Source organism: Heterocephalus glaber, unplaced genomic scaffold (assembly GCF_053883595.1).
Source record: "Heterocephalus glaber isolate CG9 unplaced genomic scaffold, H.glaber_assembly_v1.0 deba00001428, whole genome shotgun sequence".
Taxonomy (NCBI): Eukaryota; Metazoa; Chordata; class Mammalia; order Rodentia; family Bathyergidae; genus Heterocephalus; species Heterocephalus glaber.
In genome coordinates this window covers 1,310,218-1,326,552 of record NW_028258293.1, presented here as the reverse complement: position 1 = coordinate 1,326,552, position 16,335 = coordinate 1,310,218, and the positions used below count along the sequence as shown (strand labels likewise).

The 16,335-nt window shown below is 48.5% G+C and overlaps 2 pseudogenes; one reads left to right on the top strand and one right to left on the bottom strand.

Moving 5' to 3' along the window:
• Positions 1-1,957: 1,957 nt before the first annotated feature.
• On the bottom strand, positions 1,958-9,141 carry LOC101719037 (leucine-rich repeat and coiled-coil domain-containing protein 1-like; annotated as a pseudogene).
• Positions 9,142-9,867: 726 nt separating this feature from the next.
• LOC147827957 (alpha-ketoglutarate dehydrogenase component 4 pseudogene) lies at positions 9,868-10,240 on the top strand (annotated as a pseudogene).
• Positions 10,241-16,335: the final 6,095 nt, after the last annotated feature.

Below are 16,335 nucleotides of genomic sequence, written 5' to 3'. Positions count from 1 at the left end.
ACTTCCAGTGAGAATGCCTTATATGAACGGAGAAGATACAATGTTTTCTCCCTAAGGTGGAGAACAAGGGCAGATATGCCTACTCTTCATCTGTCCATTAAACTTTGAAACATAGGCCTAAACCAAAATAGTCTGGCAATAAAAAGACACAATTAGCATAGGATTGGCAAGGTAGAAGTAAAATCTTTATCTGTAGATGAAATGATCATCTACAGAGAAAATACTAAGAAATCTCTAGGAGCCCCTAGAACTTGTACTTGAATTTAGCAGGATTAGAAAACACAAGGTATGTATAAAAATTCAGGTCTATGTATACTTGCTATAAATGAAGACTTGGATATTGAAATTTAAAAGTTGTGTAGGAGTACAAAGGACCTACAAAAGTAAAGAGAAAAAAAAACAGTATTGGAAGACGTTTAGTACCTAATTTTAAGACTTCCTCTAAAGCTACAGTAATCAAGGCAGTGTTGGTGTAAGGAAAGACATATAGATCAAGGGAATAAAACAGAGAATCTGGAAATAGAACCACACATATATTGTCCACTGAGTTTTGAAAGATTATTTAACATTAACATTTTATAGAACATAAACTCAATTCGAGACCACAGGAAAAGATGGTGTTTTCAGCAAATGGCACTAGAACACCCAGTATCCATATATAAAAAATTAACCTCAACCTTTTATTCCCATACATAAAAATAATTTGAAAGGATCTATGAACCTAAATATGAAAGACTAAAACTATAAAATTTTAAGAAGAAATTATAAGGGAAAATGTTCATGAATTTAGGATAGGCAAGAATTTCCTAGGATACAAAAAACGTGATGTATGAAAGAAAGGAATTGATAAATGAGATTCCATCAAGATTTAGAACTTTAAATGACATCGTTAAGAAAATGAAAAGTAGCTGGGGATTTAGCTCAGTGGTTTCGCCGCCTGCTCCGCAAGCGCAAGGACCCGAGTTTGATCCCCGGTACCAAAAAAAAAAAGAAAATGAAAAGTAGTCCTCAAACAGACCATATTTATAACACATATAAGGGCCAGGGACTTAGCTCAGTGGTTCTGACGCCTGCCTTGAAAGCACAAGATCCCAAGTTTGATCCCCGGTACAAAAAAAAAAAATTATAATACGTATAACCTAAAACCAGAATATATAAAGAGCTTTTACAGCTCATTAATAGACAACCCAATTAAAAAGTAGTCATAAGAAGATGATAAGTAGCCAGTGCAGCACAAGGAAAGGTGTGCAACACTAGAATCAGAAAAATACTAATCAGTACAATAACAAGATCATATTATACACTCATTAGGGAGTTAAAAGTTTTGCAAGAACAAATGTCAGCTTAGGTGTGAACCAATTAGAACTGTCTAATACTGCTAATGTGAATGTAAAATGACAAAACCATTTTGGAAAACAATATAGAAATGTCTTGTATTACTGCTAAGAACCAACAGTTCTGTTCTTAAGTTTTTACTTAAGAGGAATGAAAACACATGTTCACAATAGATTTTTACATACATGTTGACTATCCCTTATCTGAAATTCTTGGGACCAGAAGTGTTTCAGATTTTGGGTTGAAATCCATTTGCTCTGCAAAGAGGATAGCTACTCCTGCTTTTTTTCGGGTTCCTGTCACATGGAGTATTATTTTCCACCCTTTAACTTTCAGTCTATGAGTGTCTTTTTGAATTAAATGTGCTGCTTGTATGCAGCATATTGTCTGATCTTGCTTCTTGACCCATTCTACCAGTCTATTTCTTTTGTTTTATGATAGGTTTTTTTCTAATATACATAATCATCAATTTATTATAAAAACCTACATATACAATAAATATTTGATCAAAAATCTTTTAAAATATATTCAATATGAAATATATAGAAAGACATTTCAAAGTCATATCAGTTACTGCTATTACAATATTTAATCATTTTTACAGGAGGTCTGCTGGTCCATTTCAATTAAATTTGTTCTCAGAACTACTGCATTTCTCACTGAATCTCATTTAGAGCACAAGCAAGTTGGTTAATTTTTGCTTCCACTGGTTTCTTGTTTTTGCATGTTTTTTCTAAAAGTTCATGCATTTCTTCTTCAATTTGACGAACCTTTAAATTTGCAGAATCAATGCATTTCTGTTTTTCACTTGCCAAATGTACTATTTCAGCTTGATGAGCTTCCATAATTGCATCTACTTGTTTTTTAAAGTCATCATCCATACTATGAAGCTTTTCAACTGCATCCTTCTGTAGTTCAATACTTTTGTCCCTTTCTGCTTTAAATTTTCTTTCCTTGTTTTCAAATTTTTCTTTCACTTCTCTTACTTGTGTTTCAAGATAGCATAGAAGTTCTCCTTTATCGTGCCATTTCTGATTAAGTGTACTGTAAGCTTTTCTTTTCAAGTTCTACTTCCTTTTGTTTTCAATTGTTCTTTCATTTCTTCCTTTCTTTCATTGTGCCTTTCTAGTTTTTCTATTATATTGTCCAGCTATAAAGATTTTTCTTTATATTACCATGAGGACAAATATCATTCTGAGGTGCAACAGTCATCACAAACCTATTCTCAGCAATCCCATACATCGGCCCAACACTAGTAGAATGAATCTGAGGCGGATTCGCAATCGACAAAGCCACACTGACCCGATTCTTCGCCTTCCACTTCATTCTACCATTCATCATCACAGCACTAACAATAGTACACCTGCTATTCCTCCACGAAACCGGGTCAAACAACCCATCAGGCATAGACTCAAACTCAGATAAAATCCCATTCCACCCCTACTTTTTCAGTGAGTTGTTGTTGAGCACATTTTTCTATTTCAGTGATCTTTTCTTGTAATATTTTGACTTGTTCATCTTTTTCTTGTAGACAATCTTTTAATTTTATAATGATTTCAGTTTGGTCTTCTACAGTTTTGCACTTTATTCTTAATGCATTACTCTCACTTTCATTTGCTTTTCTCAGAGATTCATTCTCTCTACATAAACTTTCAATTTGGGCTTCTAATTTTCCACAATTTTGAGCCAGACGTGATCCCTGTTGTGCCAGTTCATGTCCCCACACTTTTCTTTCTGTCCTTAAACCATAAATTAGTGATTCCTTGGCTGCTAGCTCAGAAATAAGCTGGTCTTTTTCATGCTTGAGAAGTTCTATTTGAATACTCTTCTCCTTGTCATCTTCAATCAAAATTTCAAGAGTGTTGATTCGATTCTGTAAATTTGCTGCTGTTTCCTGTTTCAATTTGGAAACTTCTGCTAGTTTTGTTTTTTGTTCCTTTACCACAGAGGTTAAATCTTTAATTAAAGAAGAAGATTAATTTTCTTTTCTTTGGGCCCAAATAAGAGCATGTTTGCTCTTGGCTAACTCAGTTGCAACATTTTCAAAACCTTCTTTAACATCTTTAAATCTTCTGGCTTCAACAGTTAAAGCAATACGGCATTCATGTTCTAAATCCAAATATTGCTGGTTTAATACATTAATTTTCTCTTGGTATTCTTTTATTTCTTGCTCATGCTTTCTCTCTTCTTTGGCTACTTCCTTAGCTAAGGCATCCTGAAAGTCAGCATCACTAAAAAACTCCCTTGTTTCAAGTTCTTTCCTGTGCTCCTGTTCTTTCAATGCCAGCAGTTCATGAAGTTGTTGCACTTGCTCCTTTTCTTGGTGAAGAGAAGTTTGAAGTAAGTTTAATTCTCTTTCAGAGTCTATTTTCTTTTGATTGGTGAATTGAGACCATTAACATTGATGGTTATAACTGATACGTATTGACTTATCATTGTCATGACTTTTTCTTTTTGCTAGATTCTCCCCCTTTGCATTTAATTTGTCACGCCCAATGGATTCATTCTGCTGGGCTTCCTGGGGTTGTGATCCTTGTTGTCTTTTCCTAGGGTATTGTCTAAAATTACCTGGAGTGCTGGTTTGGTATTCATGAAGTTCCTCGGGTGCTTTTTGTCATGAAAGTATCTTATTTCTCCATTAATTCTAAAAGATAGTTTTGCAGGGTACATCAATCTGGGTTGGAGGTTGTTTTCCTTGAGAGCTTGAAATACATCACTCCAAGCTCTTCTTGCCTTGAGGGTTTGCATTGAGAAGTCTGCTGTGATTCTGATGGGCTTTCCTTTGTATGTGATTTGTTTCTTTTCTCTCCCTGCTTGTAGAATTTTGTTCTTCTGTTGGGTTTCTGGGATCTAAACTATTATATGCCTATGTGTAGATGTTTTTTGATCAAGGCTAGTTGGAGTCCTATATGCCTCACTTATCTGTATGTCAAGTTCTTTTCCCCTGCTTAAGATATTTTCTGCCATCACTTCTGTGAACAGTTTTTTATGTCATCTGCACTCTCTCCTGTTTCTTCATTGACTCCAATCAGCCTTATGTTATTCTTTTTTGCATCGTCTAGTAGCTGCTGGATTGATTTCTCATGGTCCCTTACAATTTTAAAGCAATTTTTCTTTTCCTGTTCACTAATTGCAATGTTATCTTCTATGTCTGAGATTCTGTCCTCACATTAGCTAATTCTGCTGTGTAAACTTTCAAAGGAGTTTTTAATCTTCTGGAAGTCTGTTTGCATCTGTTTTATGGATTTCATTTGTTTCCTGTGTTGGAATTCCATCATGTTCCTCAGATCCTCTATTTTTTTTATCTGTGTCCTCTCTATATTTATTAATCATGTCTTGCACTATGGGCACAATCTCTGCTGTTATCTGAGAAATTATTTCTGATTTCATTTTTTCCAGATCCTCTTTTGTTGCCAGTTCAGAGAGTCCAGGTGGTTGAGTATCAGAGTGTTCCATCTTGCTTCCCTTTGGGGTTGCTGTAGGTGATCTGGGAGTCTGGTTTTGTGGCTTGTTTATGTGTCTTCTCATTTCGACAGGGTGGAGGGTTTGCCCTTGGCGCCTGCGCGGCTCACCTCCTCTGTGCTGGGGGGAGGTCAAGGCCGAATTTCCTTGCAGTGCCAGCATCTACTCTTCCTCTTGTCCACCTTGCTTTAGGTGCAGGAGGCAGGGGCTGGATCCCAGCCACCCGCTGCTTTGTCCTGCGTGTTCTCGGTCTCTCTGGGCCGGGGCTGTGGGGAAGTTCTGGGAGAGAGGAGATGGGTGCAGCTGGACATGGGAGGATCGTGCACAGTGCCCCAGAGTTCATGATCTCAGCACTTCCTGTTTTGTCTCTGTTTTCCGCACACAGGAGAGTCCTTAGCAGCCACAGTGAGCAGTAACCTCTGTATGAGATTGCCTGGCTTTAATGTGATGATGCTTTTGATTTGTTCAAGCTCAAATAATAAATCCAAAACCGTGAGTCTGCTGGTAGGGGTTTTTGGAATGCTCTTCATGGCGAAACCTTGACCCCAACACTCGGGGTGACCACAGGGCCCTGCCACACATCCTCGAGGTCACAGGCCTGAGCAGGAGGAGCCACTGGCCACTCTGGGGTGAGGAAACTGGCTTCCCTGAGATCCTGGGAAGGCAGGTCGGGTTTCACATTGGCTGGGGTTGATCCTTCTGCTCATTCCCAAAGGGTGAAACCCTGGAAGTCAGGGATTTGAAGGGGAATCCTGAACTCTGATAAAGAAAACATCACCATCCAGCACATGAAGGCGAAGCGGAGGGAAAGACCCAAACCTGGCTTGTTTCTCTTCTCCTGTGGGGCTGGGGTAGAATCCAGAGCCTCACACATGCCAGGCAAGCGCTACCACTGAGCCACATCCAAGCCCTTTAACATTTTGTTTTTAGTTTGAGACAGGGTCTTGTTCAGGTGCCCAGGCTGGCCTTGAACTTGGGACCCTCCTGCCTCAGCCTTCTGAGTAGCTGGGATGACACACCATACCTGGTGAGTATTGTTTTCTGTGGAAGGAAAGATGAGAAGGGGAAGGAAATCAGGCCCGCTGCAGGGTCGCCTGTGTCCCTGGGCTGGCTCCACACGCTGCTGGCCAAGGGGACTGTGGCTGTGTGTCTTCCTCCCTTGGTGACAGGGCTGCCTTCCACACCACCGGCCTCTCCGTGAACCTGCATAGCCTCCCGGGCCGTGTTCTATGGGTTTTCTCTGAGTGCGCATCCTCTGCTTCTCCTTTTATGGATGGGACCACCCTAAGTGGGTCAGTGGCTGGCCTCTGGACCCCGGCCCAAGCCCAGGCCTGGCCTTGGTTGGGTGCAGCAGTAACACGTGGGCACCTGGCCAGGGCGCAGCTGGACCCATGTGGGCAGCTCCCAGCCTCGGCCCTAGGCAGCTCGGGCCAACTTCCAAAGAGGCTGCTTTGGCCCCACAGAGACCAAAGGATGCCGCCCAGCAGGGGGCACAGCCCGGCTGTGGCCAGGCAAGGGTCTCTCAGCCGCAGGGCTCCGGGAGGCTCCTGCACAGCTGGCCTAGTGCCCCTCGGGCAGTGACTGTGAAGGCGCAGAGCTGGCTGTGGGTTCTCGCTGCCCACTGGTCAGCGTCCACACCAGACTTGCCCATGGGAAGCAGCTTGGGGAACCCTGAGGAGTCGGGGATCCCCACAGAAGCGTTGCCCGGGACTGTGACCAGCAGACACGGAAGCCAGCTCGTCCTGGGCTGTGCCCAGCCAAAGTCCAAGCACTGCCGAGCTGATACAGGACTAAGAGCTCCTGAGGGGTTTGGAAGAGTCCCGCCCAGTGCACAGGACAGTCCCCTGCTGCTGGGCCCGCTTGTCCCAGTGTGGGTGTGGAAATCTCAGCCACGGCATTTCCCAGGGTCACAGGGTCCCCCAAGCTGTCACAGACCCCAGGCCGAGTGTCTTCTGGAGCTGGCTGGCCACGGCAGAGCCCAGGAGGCTGCCCCGTGTGCCGAGGTCCAGGTGGCTTCCTGGTGCTGGCTGCCAGGTGCCCTGACCGTCGAGGCTCTGGAGTCTGGGTAGAGCTCACCTGGGAATGAACCGCTCCGCATGCCCGCCCGGTGGGAGGAAGGCTGGGCCCCAGAGGCACCCTGTATGCTGCTAGTCCTGCACATTGAAGACTCACTCGTCTGGGGCAGAGCACTTGCCTCATGTGTGACCCGGGCTCCATCCCCAGCACTGCCCCGGACAAAAGCAAATGTAAGACCTTGTTGTGAATCTGTAGCACTGGTCCTTGCATCCTGACACACCAGCCAAGTGTGCACGTGTGCTGAGATGCTGGTGCTTGCATGCTCGCGTGGCTTCTGCGTTCACTGAGGATGCAGAGCACTGTTCATCCTAACAGCTCAGAAAAGGCAGGGCCCTCACGGGCCTGGTGGTCTTGGCGTCTTCTCGGGCCCTGCCAGTCTTCAAGCCAGGCCTGTGCTCCCACGAGCACCCGGAGCAGCAGCTCGCGTCCACCGGGAGTCGCCGAGGCTCTGGGGCGCAGGGAGGATGTCAGTGGGTGGTCAGAAGCGGGGGCCTCCGAAGGCCCAGGATGAAGGGACTCTCACGGGGGCAGCATGTGCAAGGGTTCGGGGACCCACATGTGCTTCACGAGGACACAGAGCGGGAAAGGGCAGTGAGGCTGGGGTGCAGGGAGCAGAAGGTCACAGACCGCTTGTCATTCCTGACACCACGCCTCTCCAACCAAGCTAGGAGTGAGACGCTGCACTACACGGGCCGAGGCACTGACTGTCGCAGGCTTCCTGACGACCATCTGTCACCGGGACGTCAGAATCTCTCTCCCCGCTGCCTACCCCTGTGGTCCCCTGCGGCTAACACCTGCCCCTGCCCACCCAGCCCTGGCAGTCTCTGGTGTCTTCACAGTGCCTCTACTGTACCGCTTGGGACCAAGCTGCTGCTTCCTCCTCTTCCTCTTCCCCTTCCTCCCCCGCCCCTTTCTGTGGTCCTGGAATTGAACCCAGGACTTTCCCATAGGGCTCCATTCCTTTTATTTTGAGTCAGAGTCTAAGTTGCTACATTGCCCAGGCTGGGCAGGAATTTGAAATCCTCCTGCCTCAGCCTCCCAAGCGCTGGGGTTACAGGCACAGGCTACTATAGCCCACTTGACTTAGGACCTGGCAGGCGGCCTTCCTGATCCCCATCTGTCCATGTCTGCACCCTGTGTCCTCTGCCCAGCCCCATGGGGATATCCGCAGGTAGCAAGGTCCCAGTGCCAATGCCAGCCCTGTTGGACCAGGCTGAGGCCTCGGTTGCCACATCCGCCATCCTCAGAGCCCCTCCTGACCACCACCAGGCAGCTTCCTGCACCTGACCCACGCCTCCCCCGAGCCCTGGATGTGCTGCTTATAGGGTTTGGGTTGCTTTTGCCTGACGTCTGTTTCAGTCCTGCACCTCCAGGGCTGCAGGAGCAGGACTGGGCGGGCGTGTCATGAACCTGGACCTCAGGTCTCAGCTTGGACTCGGAGAGCAGCTGCCCCTCTGGTGGCCAGCGTCACTGAAGCCCAGCTACCTCCAGAGTGGGACTTGGGGGGCTTCGGGCAGAGCAGAATGGCAGCTCATGCTGCTCTTGGCCAGGAAGTGGTTGCAACCTGGGGCAGCCCCAGCATCCCCTTCATGTTCCGTGCTTGGACCATGCCACGGGATCCCAAGCCATGCTCAGCGCTGCCCGGTTCCCCTGCAGTTCCGATCCAGTTCCGATCTGGTGACTCCCTGGCTCTTCCCACGGCCATGCCAGGGGCTGGGATCCGCACATGGCAGCATCACGGCCAGGTGAAGAGGAGCAGGACCTCTGGAACCTCCTCCTCCATTTCGCAGAGCACCAAAAGCATTTTAACAAGACAAGAGTTCAGAAGGTGTGAAAAGGAAAGATTTTTAGCCAATTTGTGCACACAGACCTTCTTCTAAGATGAAACTGTAAATCTTACCCATGCCCACAAATCTGATGTAGCAAAGGCTGGCAGGATCGGCCTGTCCGGCACGCAGGGCAGCCTGTGTGCTGCAGTGGGGCCTGCATGCAGCACCGGAGTGGGGCAGCGCCCGCCACCCTGTGCCAGGCAGGGACTGGGCCAGGACTCTGGGGGAGAAGAGCTTCGATCTCCAGCGGGAAAGGAAAGCGTGTCGGGGAAGAAGAGGGGACGAAGCAGCACTCAGGGAAACCCACACACAAACGCAGTGGGTGGGCCGGGACCTGGCTTCCTGGGGAGCAGCGGGCCAGGACTGGAGACGACACAGACTGCACACGAGACAGAGGGCCCGCGGCCCGCTGGGCGAGAGCAGGAGTGGAGACGCCCATGTCGGCTAGGACAGGGCCCATGGACGTGGGACACGCACGCCAGGGAGCAGGGGCAGAACAGCCAAGGCCACACAGCACCTTGGAACACTGATCTACAACGTCTTTGCATTGCACTCTAACATAAGTTTTAGTTTTAAAAGTTCTACTCAGAAACTATGTACTTTCAAAAATAAAATTATTTAAAAATCCTGAGAAGCTCCCACCTACCTCTAGAGCTGTCTGGGAACCCTGAGGCAGACACCTCGGACCGTCACTGTCAGTCACCTGAAGCTTTGGAAAGACAGGGCCAGAACAGCTGCTCGGGCGCAGGCCACAGTGGGCCAGGCCCTTGGCGCATCTGCCTTTAGTGCGAGGCACCAGCATTTTTCAGAGGACCGTTTCGGGGCTTCTTGGTTTGCTGTTTTTTAAAGTACTGGGGATTGGACACAAGGCCTTCACACTGAGTTGCACCCACAGCCCTTTCGTTATTTCGTTTTTCAGTTTGAGGCAGCATCTCACTAAGTCATGCACTTGCCCCAGCTGGGCTTACGCTCTTGACCCTCCTGCTTCAGCCTCTCTGAGCGATGGGATTACGGGCCTGCGCCACCGTGCCTTGGCTAGAAATCATTATTTTTTAAATGTTCAAATTTCTCCAAAGCTGCATTTAAAAGTTAAGTTTGAAGCAGCCAGAGACTCCCAATAGCACTGCGGCTGGCTCACGCCCCGGAAGCTGCCCCTTCCTGGGGTCACGATGGGCAGCAAGATGGCGCCCGCTAGCAGGGTTGTCCAGGTCACCAAGCCACATCCACCGTTAACAAGGTTCCCTGACAGAAGAGACAATCCTAAACCGTGTATCAGAAGCTTTGAGATCCCACCTCCCTCTTCTGTAATTTCACAGCCTTCTCCGGGAAGTAAATCACCGGAGTTGCTGATGCATCCGGGTCCACCAGACACTGCAGAAATACTAAAAACGCTGCCTCAGAAGTGCAGAAGGAAACTTATATCTCAAGAGGAAGTGGAGTTTATCCAAAGTGGAGGCCAGAATCATGACCGTGGCTGCTGTTTGTCATCAGACAAAAGAATTATCTTTACAATAAATGACTTCCAAAATGGCACGTGAAAAGTTGTATATTAAACAACCTTAATAAATCTTCTGCAAAAAGAGAAAAAGAAACATAGAAAATCTAGATGGATACTTGTATCTTCTAATTTATGTATCTTGGTCAGCTTCTCCACAAGCTTACCTAATTGTTTATATACTTTGTACTTATTAAAGTATACATTTGAAAATGTTAGCCTATTAAATTACTCTTGACAAACTAGGAAAAGCACACCATCTATAGTAAACTATAGATTTCCTATGATCTCACTTTTCTTTCTGATTCTGTTTAGAAACAGAAAAAACTTACTAGATAGAATTACTGCATTAGGGAAGTAGTTTTCCTGAAATTAGATGAGAATCAGTAAAATAACTACATTATCCTTAATTCTGTAATGTTTTTTCATTCACAAGGTTACTGGAGTGAACTGGCCTAATAAGCATACCCTATTGTAAATGATTGATAAGTATATAACCAATGACTGGGATTAAGACATGGAATACAATTCAAAAAGATGTATTTGTAACCTTTATTCAGGAAAAAAATGTCAGTATAAAATGGAAAATAAAGAGATTAAAATGAATATAGATAGGAATAAATGTTTCACTAGAAATTGTAAAAAAAAAAAGTTCAGTTTGAAACTTCTCATACCTTTGATTTTTGTAGACTACACTTTCACAAAGGTGTGTTTAAGCTGCAAATCCTGACAGGCCTGTGGAGCTCACAGTAAAGCTCACTAAGTGGAAGATGCCATTGATTCTGTTTCTAAATAAAGCTTATGAATGTTTTAGTGCAAATAATTTGTGAAATGTATTTGAATCAACCTCACCGAGGCATGATTTACCTACAGTAACGCCACAAAGTTCAAGGTGGATGAGTAATGACATCCTCCTCTCAATGGAGGTAAGTTTTGTGTTCTGAGCCGCCCAGAAATGGAATCATACCATGACTTCTGGACTGGCTGAAAAAAACTACCATATTTGAGATTTTTACATGTAGCCACACATTTCAGCAGTTTGTTCTTTTTCAGGGATGAGTTATATTCCACCGTGAAGTACACTGGGTAGAGCTCATTATCCCATTTCTGAACAATTATAACAGAGCTGCCCCATGCATATCCATGTATGGGTCTTTCCATTTCTCTTGGATAATTCCTGGGAGCAGAATTGCTGGGTCAAGAAGAAAATGAATGTCGCATTTTATAAGAAACTGTCCAACTGTCTTAAGTGACTCTACATCCATATGCACCATGGAATACTATTCAGCCACAAAAAGGAAACCCTGTCATTTGTGGAATGAGATTATAAGGGTAAGTAAAATAAGACAGTGCCGAAAGGCAAGTACCGAGCGCTGCCCCTCAGCTGCGGGATCTAAGCAGCTGTTGGCACAGGAGTGGAGTGGAGCAGTGGCCCCAGAGGAGGGGTGCGGTGCGTAGAGGTGACTCGAGCCGCTGGCCAGAGACACAGGGCTGCGTGAGGGGGTGCGTCCTGGGGAAGGGAGAGCGGGGTCTGCTCCGGGGACAGGGTCGCAGGACGGCGCCCCGCTTCTGCCCCACGTAATGAACCGAGCCCAGGGCCACAGCGCCTCTGCCCCTGATCCCGGCGCTGCCAGGCCACGCGAGGCCCCGGCCTCTGACCGCGGAGCCAGGACGGCCCGAACCCTGCACGCGTCTCCACATGTCCTGCTCACTGGCTGAGCCAGGGCTTCCTCGCGGCCTAGCTGCTCGCACACCTTGGCCTTCTGCCCAAGAGAGCGGAGCTTCTGTCTTATGTGGGTTGCACAGTCTCACTGTGTGATTCTGGCCAAGCAGAGAGGGGGTCCGTGTCGTGCTAGGGCCTTCCCCGGGGGTCCTGTTTTGCACAGGTGCTGGCAGGCTTGCCTGCAACATTTAGAAAAGCACTGAAGAAGCCAGGTGTGGTGGCGCACACCTGTGATCCCAGCACTCTGGGAGGCTGAGGCAGGAGGATCACAAGGCAGGAGGATCACAAGGCAGGAGGCAGGAGGACCAAGCCCAGCCTGGGCAGCTTAGAAACTTGGCAAGAGCCTGACTCAGAACTTTTCAAAAAGGAAGGATGGGATATGTGTGTTTGAAGCAAGAAAGAGGATTTTGAGGAAGATTCACAGCAATGTGTCTTTACTGCAATAAATTAAAATAAGTAAATACATTCACTGTACTTTCAACCACACCTCGTGTAGATAACGGGAAGCCACTGAAACTGCGTGGTGAGAATATTATTTCCCAGCCTGTGCCATCGACAGCATGCAGGGTCGGGCTTTGTTCCACCCACAGGACCCAAGGAGGGCGGCAGAGAAGCTGGGGTCCCGTCCACGACTTCCGCACAGGGACTGCAGGTGCCGCCGGTGAGCCAAACCCAGGGTTAAATGTGCAAAGTGACTGGGTAAACACCCCCAGATGGGAACAAAATCAGAGTGCCAAAGACATCAAATGGTTCAGTGCAGCGACCCAGGTTCAGCCCTTAGATTTTGAAAGTGTCATCCATGTGCCTGTCTGCCGCAGATGCCGACTCCGCTCCGTGTGCCTCGCAGCTCATGCCCTGTCCCCTCCCTGCCTCTCCCTGTCTCTTGGTCCCTGCCTTTTGTGAAAGACCTGAACCCTAAGGCCTTCAGGTCCCTGACACCTGCCCTGCTGTCCCTGGCTTTCTCCTGGGAAGGACCAGGAAGTCACAAGCAGTTTCTGAGGTGGATGCAGTTCACTGGGAGTGCGTTCAGGCCTCCCCTCCTGGGAGTGCCTTGGGGCCCCTACAGTTCCAGACTGGGGTTATGTCATTGATCACACCAGCAAGTGACCAGCCGACTCTATGGTTGCATCTCGTGCCTGAAGCAGCCGTAAGTGCATCTGATAAGCCCTGGAATAACAAAAGTTTAAGAAGAAATCAGGTTTTAGATTGAATGAATTCATTCTGATGGTCAATTTCCAGACAATAATTGCCCTCCAGAAATTCCAGCAAGACACTGGGTGCTGAAAGTCAGAGGGAGGTGAGCATTAACAGAGCGGACAGCTGGTGATGATGTCGGTAAATAAAACATAGTCAGAGGCCGCCAAGGCCACAGGGACCTGAGCAGGGCAGCAGCACTCCGTGGGAAGGGCCACAGCGCTGCAGCGAGGGGAGGGCTGGCGACCCACGCAGCCACTTGGACAGGCTGACAGCGGGAGCTGAAGCTCCAGAGAGTGATAAATGTATTTAAAGCAGGGGACAATGTAAAATAGCTATTTTTACATTTGGCAAAAACCAAAAAGATTAACAAAGGGATATTAAGGCAATGTGTTGATATCCCCAAGCCTTTCTGGATACAGCAGGTTAGGCGGGATAGATCGTAACATTGCAGGTGAAAGCGTAACAAATGTAATTCATGACCATCTGATAAATTTCCATAGAAACTGTGGGTCCATATCCTCTCAATTGAGAAAGCAAATTATCTGAATAGCCAAAGACCGGTCCTTTTGCAAGATTAAAAGATGCAATCTAGCTGTTAGCCAAGAGAAAAATTTGAAAAATTTTAATACTGGGTAATAGTGCTTTTTAGCACATACTTTGGAAACACTTCAAATTATTGGATGACGTTTCCCGACGTCCATGCCTAGGCCCATGAGTGATACTTCTCAGCACTGCACGTGAAGGAAAACAGCTGCAGCAGCTGCAGAAGCCGGGCCTCAGCCTGCAGTCACCTGCAGGGATGTGGCCCCTGTTAGGATCCGCCCCTCACCCCCCACTGAGCCAGGCCCAGCTGAGTCAGTTTAGAAAGGCCCCGCCCCATCTCTTGTAGCGACTGCTAATTATTTACGAACATTTGCAGTAGACTTTATATTTTGGTTAATATGCACTGCTGTGTACAGTGGGGCCTCGGTTCACTAGCTCAGTTCTCGCCACCATTCTGGTCCCAAACCCAGCTGGACGAGAACTGATTCAAATTTCCCAGTAAGGTCAACACTGAGCCTGACCGTGGAATTTGACTTGGTTCTCTTGCAGTTTGGTTTGCAATCAGAATCATGGAGAGAATTAAGTTTGTGAACTGAGGCACCACTGTACTGTGTAATTGTAATGAACACTTTATCCAGAAGAAAAAGTTTAACTCTTAGAGGTTTGTGATGGTAGAAATTTTTAAATCTTTCTTTTAATTTCTTAAAATATTTCTGTGCCTGAGATCATATAGGAGGCAGTACCCCATGGATGTCTTTCAAGACCAGGATAATTTACCTATGGATGAAATTCTGTTGGAGGGGGAAGTAGAATGAAATATAAATTTGAGACAAACAAATGATAAAATAATTTCAGAAGGTTAAAGAAGAATAGGCCACTGCAGCAGCTGAAATGGCAGAGCGGGCAGGGGGTCTGTCGCACAAGCTGGGCTGGACAGAGCTCGGTGACTGCAGGTCTTCAGCACCTGCAGCGGGGCAGGGCAGGGTGGGGCAGGGTGGGCGGGGGTCAGCAGCAGCTGGTAACCGTGGCCCCGCAGTGTGTGTCAGCACATCACCCTGCTGACCACTCCAGACCTGCAGTGAGCATCGTGCCGACAGCGGCAGAGGAGCAGCAGAGAGGGTGGCAGGGTCCGCTGTCCCCATGCTGCAGACACCAAGGATCCGTGTGGGTCCCCGCCAGTCCTCATTCATAACAAACTGAGTGCTCTGTCTTCACGACCATCCAACCCGACGATGGCGAACGCCTTCTGATGCCTGCTGCCAGCCTTGCAGGACTAACTTGGGGGTGTGCTGCAGGGTTTTCCGCCTGGCAGAGCCCAAGAGCACACAGGGCTGTTTGAGAGCCGCTGCGGTTTGCGGCCTGGGGACCCTGGCAAGTGCAGGAGAAGTGTTTCAGCCCTGCTGGAGAAGGCCCAGGCCGCGGAGGGCTGTGAAGCCTCGCTGTGAGGAGCAGAGCGTGGTCAGAGCCCAGGGCTGCCAGGGAGAAGGAGACGCACGGAGGACAAGCGGATTTAGTGGACCCTGAGGGCTGGGGATGTGGGCCCCAGTGTGCAGAACCTGGATGCAGTCGCCAGCAGCACCTGTGCACTTCACACACATGTAGGGTGGAAGTCAGCAGGAGAGCAGAACAGCACCCGGCGGGCACAGGGCACTCACACTTTTACACTCTGACCCCTGCCACCCCTGCTCGGCTCAGCCCTCAGGTTCTGGGTTCCACTCCTGACGGGACCTCCGGCCAGCGCTCCAGGCCCCAGGTCTTCTCCCGACCTCGGCGGCTGCTGGCTGGGGTCACAGGCAGGACCTGGGGCGCGGCTGGTCCCAGCTGGGCTGCACGGGAGGAGGGGGCACGGCTGCGGGCAGGAGGAGCTGGGCTGGGGGGCGGTGCCAGCTGCAGCACCAGTGGGACCCTGGGCACTGCCCGGTCGCTGCGCTTAGAATCCAGGCGCTGTTTCTCCACGGGCCGAGATAAATTGACGCCATCGCGTGATGTGGGGAAATGGAGATGAGGATGCAGCCTGGGCTGCAGGCTCTGCACACTGGGTTTGGGCCGTTGCTTCCTCTCTCCAAACCTCCGCTCTAACGTGTGAAGTGAGGTAATAAGAACTACGATCAAATCATAAAGTAGATATATCTATTTGTAAACCGCCAAAGTCAGCAAACAAGAGCAAGCGACATCCACAGCCAATGAGCAGATTAGCCTGCACCCAGCCCAGGCACAGCTCCGGTTCGGCCCGGCCCAGCAGGAGTCTGCACGCCTGGGACCAGGCAGGGATTGCTCTGGAGAACTTGGAAGGTGGGAGTGGTGCGTCCTCCAGCTATCATTAGCCAAGCCGTCGAGTTTTACTAAAACGAAGCTGACGCTTAGAAAGGTTGGTGCCGCTGCCAAGGTCACACAGCTAGGAGTGACGCGGAGCACTGGGTGCAGCTGCCCTGACTCCCGACCTGGTGCTCCCGATTAGGACGCGGCTGTCGCTGTATCCTAGTGCTTTCCCGTCTTTCTAGGACGGCGAAATCGTGAGGTCTACACCGCGGGGTCCCCAGTGGGAGGGGGATTTCTGGTGGACCCCAGAGCCTGGCGTCCGGGCTGTTGCCGGGGTCAACATCAGGTTTAACCTTGGAAGACGGATGAGCGAACCGGTGCCCTGCCTGCGGCTCGAGGCCAGGAGGCGGCCCTGG